Raw genomic sequence first — 5,795 nt, forward strand, 5'->3', positions numbered from 1 at the left:
GGTTTTCCCGCTTGCGGGGGCAGGGAAGGATCAAAGGCAGGATCGTCTCTTTCCCCTCTGGTGGGGCGGCGCGCCGAGCGCTGAGGCTGCGACGGGGGGCTCGTGGATTAAAAAGAGGAAAATCCCTTTTATAAAGGAGGAGGGTTCAGTGGGGTGAGAGGACCGTGTCCGTCAGAGCTAGGGGGAGGAAGGGGGAAAGACGTCAGAGTGCTAGGGGACGCTGGGGGGAAGTAAGGATGACTCAAGGGAGACTGATTGTCGTGTCATGGCAGGGAAGCAGGGTTAGGAAGTGGAACTGGGGTGAGAAAACAAAAGAGAATGAGGGGAGACAGGAAGGAACAGGATCATGCCAAACCAACGGGAAAGAGGAAGAAGAGAAAGGGCTGATCTAAAGAGATATGCTGAAAAGAGAGGTGAAGGAAGGGGAGAGAGTGGAGGTATGGAGAGGGAATGTGAGCTCTGTGCTCTCTTTGCCCTCCCTGGCGCCCTTGTCGCTCCATCCCTGGGCCTAGCATTGAGCAAGCACCAAGCCAAGGCATGTCTATGAGAGGCTGGTCAGGACCATCTTTCGTCACAGCTCCCTTTCAAACCTGGTTAAACAGGCATCGTCTTTTCCCACAGGCAGGACAGCTAGTTCTTGGGGAGTCTCCATTTTTTTGGGATGCCTGTCATAAATGTCACCTGCAGAGCTACAGTAATACAAGCTTTCCTGTTATAGGACTCTTGCTCTCTGTCTCCAAATGATGCTGGACAATGAGCCTCTTAAGTGCCATGACTAAGGGTACGTGTGCAAAGAAGACCCATATATGCCCTTACCCCAGTTTTTACAAAGGGGAGATCATGCTGTAGCAGTCTCAGCTCTTAAGAGGCAGTTAACATGGGCCATTGGCTCATGCAAGTTGAAAAGTAGAAATAAGAAGCCCACAGGAGTACAGAATTGCTATTGACAAAAGAACTAATTTAAAGCAGAAAATATGAAGTCATACTAGACTCAAGAGGAAAACTGTAGTATGGGAAGATGTAAAATCAGAGAGGAGGAAGGTGGCAATTCAGGAAAGCTCAGCCCACGGCAAGAAACAACCGAAGGGCTGGCACTTTCCTGCATATTTGCCAACTGCCTGGCCAGCCTGGCTGGCAGAGCGGCTTCATCTGCCTGGTCACGAACTGCTGAGCACATCACACCACATTGGCCCCAGCCATTTATTACGTGCATCATGCACAATAAATTATGATTGCATACTCATAAATTGATTGTATGCATAAGACTGCTTTCAAGTCTGGGGTCAGTTGAAGGAGCCCAAATAAAGGTGGCCAAAGCATTAAAGGTTAGAAATGTTACTATTTTTGTCAGCCAAACTCGTAGGCTGTTAAGTGACGCCAGTGATGCAATGTTTGCTTTGGGAGTGCACAGTAAAAACCTCTTCCCAGTAAAAGGCAACTGAGACACTTTAGACACAGGTGAGCATAAAGGCATCACCTAAACAGAAATCCTGTCATAAGCAAACACCATACTATAAATAAAAGGTAGAAGTCACACACCTTGGAAACGATGTTGAGGGTGTCTCAATTAGAAATAAACAAACAAGTTTCAGCAATTAAAATGTGGTAGAAAATGCTTGGATGCTAAAATGGATGTTAAATTAAATTCACATAAAGTTTTAATTAAGAAAGAAGTCATGACAACACAAAGCATGGCTCAAGTCTGTCTGAGGCAAATTCAAAAAATGTTGACCTGTGGAAAAGAATCCTTTCTTAGATTAAATTCCAACTTTGATCTTCACTGAAGACTATAATTAATTTTTTTTGTCCTTAGTAGGTCATATTAACCCTTGTTTATGGCACTGGAGTGGGGAAACTACTTTTTAAAAATAATTATTTCTAGAAAATAATTAATTTTAAATTAATTATATTTTGAATTAATTAATCAAAACTAATCCTGAATGTCTATTAATTTTAATTTGTGTAGCCTCTTTGGACAAGTTTTGTCTCTTTGATACTCCGGAGTGGTTTGCAACCTTCCACCCAACAAGTCAATTGTACTGACCAAGTTTTACCTTACATATGTACTCTGCTCCTGTAGTTACTTAACTACAAATGAGTTAAATCATACATCCTCTCATGAGATATCCACTTAAACTATAGGTTCCTTGAGTTGATAAGGCCTTCGATTATGAAATCATCTTCACCTGGATGTAGCTGAGAAGGTCTGATACAATTATTTTAGTGGATATTTGTTGATTTATTAATTTACTATCCCTTCTTTGCTCATCGACTACTACTGTATCAGGTAGTTTTCTAATGCTTTCTTTTGGGAAAGGACCCTGCTAAACTGGATGCCTGTGTGCATTTTACCAGCTGCATCGCAACAGCATCCATCACCCACAGCCATACACAAAGCTCATTTCTCGTGATATCTGAAGGTGTGCACAAATGAGTACCAGTTAATTTTATGGTTCTTGGGAAAAGATCTGCTTTGGTGCCAGAGATACTATGTGTAACTGCAAGACAGCGTCCATACTAGACCTGACTCCATTTCCAAAGAGAACTGCTGTTGAAACGCTTAGAACTGAGGTCATCTTTTCCAGGAAAGAAGTAGTCAATTGGCAATTTGTGGCTTCTAAAATAATTGTTCTTTATTTGAATATAATTTTCTTTTTTTAAAGAGCATAGATTGAAAATATGCTCTTCAAAAAGAAATCCTGAAACTTAATTTTGTTTATATTTAAGAAAGGACATACTTTCCAGTGGAAGGTGTTCCTGCCCATGGCAGGGGAATTAAACTGAATGATCTTTAGGTCCCTTCTAACCAAACCATTCTATGATTCTATGAAAACTGACATGGATGCCTGCATTAATCACATTTCTTTATACAGCTCTCAAGGAGTGTTTTGTGGAAAGAGTGGAAATTAGCTTTCATGTACAGTACTTGTCTTTTAAGCAAAGATATTACAGTATGTCCAAAAATTTATTGAGCCTACATATGATTATTTGGACTCCCTCTGAGTAACAGTAAATATTTTTGCATTTTTAAACCTATGTTTATCACTCAGATTTTACTTAGAAAAAGGTCACCCTGGATGCAGCTCATGGAGCTGATAAAGATATTTGTTTAGGGACAGGTAGCCTAAACTGTCATCCAGTTTCTTTTTTTCTAATGCCTCCTGCTAGTTGGTCTCTCAGAGGAGTTTGAACAATAGAAAATATAAGGGGCACAATGAAGCCTAATCCCAATGAACATTTATGTGAAGGACTGTAATTCACAGTATTAAACACAGGTTTAAGTCATGATGTAGAACATCTAAGCAATAAATATGTTTATGGCTATATAGATATTTTATGTATATATTTACTTATATATTTTACCTTTGAGGTAAAATTCTAATTTCTCATAGATTTCTATGTTTAAAATTTTCAATGTGTAATTATGCATTTTATGAGATTGGATTACAGAGTTGCTTAAAATCACACTAGCTTTCTTAAGAAGAAAACCAACCAACTAACAACAACAAAAACAAACCGAGTGTTTTGATGTTACTCCCTTAACAAAAAAGCTTTTACTACAGGTTCGTTTAAGGCCTATACTAAAAACTTTCTTGAGACTGATGCTACAGAAAAGTTTGTGGTAGAATTATTCTAAAAAAAGGGCCTCTCCATCAATTTGTAGTTTTTGGGGTAGTATCCATCTTAGATTCCTTCTGCAATTTCTCTGTTAACCATGGAGTCCCCAAAGAAATGATTGATGCTCAACAGCTCAAAAAACCCCCATCCAGATGAGAACTCTTTTGGAAGATATATTTGATAGGTATTAACAGTCTCTGGTTATCTTGCAGAAACATAAGGCTGCAGTTCTGAGCTTTTAGGGTTCCAGATGGTGTAGATCACTGATGTGGCTTGTTTCATAGTAAACTGGAAAAAGCGTGAAAGAAACAGCTCTTTTTTTCCTATTGTGGCAAATGTTACATGTGACATAATTTTTAATACTGTGCTTTACATGCTTCCTGTAAGTTTGTGGTATAAACCAAACAGAAATCCAAAGTAAAACAATGAAGAATCTAAAGTTTAGTACTTAAAACCATAAAAAAGCAGAGTTGAGACTGTGTGTGAAATCTTAATACACTCTTCTTATCCATGTACTTTTTGAGTCTTTACCTGCATGATCATGTGCTAATTTTTCCTTGAGATACCTGTCTCTTCAATAAGAGTTAATCTTCACTTTTCCTATTTATATTCCTCATTAATTATATGACCTTACAACTACACTTTATTCAAATTTCACAATGAAAACAAAACTGGTGATTTTCTCTGGGTATTTCTGTGGTGTAAAGTATTAGTGCTTCACAAATACAGATAATTTTATCTACAGAGCACATAAGGGAATAGGTGACATTTTTGTACAGCTTTATATATTTTTATATATTTAAAATATAGCTCCAGTCAATTTCTGTTGCTGCTTTGTGCAAACCTAAGAAGCAACTAGTTGGGATTTTTTTCTTTCCTTTTTTTTCCCCCCCTGAAATTCTAAAGAAAAGAAAATCAATATTCAATCTAAGTCAGACATCTAGCATGAAAAATTTCAGCCTGTAGCCTGGTGCCTGGCAAAGTTGTATGCAATTAAAAGTAAACATTTTATTATGTGAAATTTCAGGCAACCTGAACTGAATCAGATTTTGAACACTTGTTGCAAGAAAGCTGTCATAAAAAATTGAAATTAAGGGATTGAAAGAGAAAATAGAGCATGTTCATTTTTTTCATTCTCTGACACTGTCTGTATTGCATTATTCCTGTTTTACTTTAGTGTAAATAATTAGTGTAAATCAAAGAACTGCCTTATGGTAAACTGTACTGATTAAAATGAAACAAGTAAGGATGTTGTGCATTATTATAATTATTGAATATTGATATTGACAGTTGTTGCCAGAAGCCAGTGACATTAAAGCTCCATTACCATAAGGGCTATGCAAACATATTATAAAGTGAAACCCCTGACTTTTCCTGCAGGTTTTTCTGCATTGTTGATCAGCATCACTGAATAACATGAGAAGTAAGCAAAATAACTGTAACAAAATAAGACAATAATACAAATTAGAGATTCTTAATATAGGAAATAATGCAAAATAGCTATTTGACAATCTATTTGGAAGTAATGCTTGTTATTATTTTGATTTTTTTAAAAAGACAGTGAATTAGGATCAGTAAAGGGGAATAGGTAAACCAGGGATCCACCTTTCTTTGAACACCTTGAACTAAATGAGATCAAGTTGATTGAAATGCTTACTGGATTTCTGGGGAAATCTCTCCCTGAGCAATATATCTGTCTGAATGGAGACTCACCATTTATCAAGCTTACAGCAAAGGGCCTTTGAACTGGTGGACAGTTGGCATAGAAACACCCTCAGCTAGGCTGGCATTTCTATCATTCATGTTGTATGACAGTTTACTGTGTGTCAGTGACCAGTCACATACCCAAGAAAGGAATGAGCATGACTACATGGGCATTATGGGCTTGAAACCACAGTAGTACTTCTCATCCACACAGAAAACAGAAAACCAAATATAAGCCAAAGCTGAAAGAGAAGTGTGGTGAATGGAGGATGCCAGAGCCTCACCCCAGCAAATCAAGTCATGACGTCATGAGGGAACTGATGCAGCGGTGGACCACAGATCTGTTTGCAGACTTTGGAAACAATCAAGTGCCATATCGTAAGAGAGAGCACAGAACAAAGGGAGAAAGCAAAGGAGAGAGAGCAGTTTCTGAACAAATCTTGGAGCCATTACTGGCTATATGAACATTCTTA

This window comes from Chiroxiphia lanceolata, chromosome 2 (genome assembly GCF_009829145.1).
Source record: "Chiroxiphia lanceolata isolate bChiLan1 chromosome 2, bChiLan1.pri, whole genome shotgun sequence".
In the NCBI taxonomy this organism is placed as follows: Eukaryota; Metazoa; Chordata; class Aves; order Passeriformes; family Pipridae; genus Chiroxiphia; species Chiroxiphia lanceolata.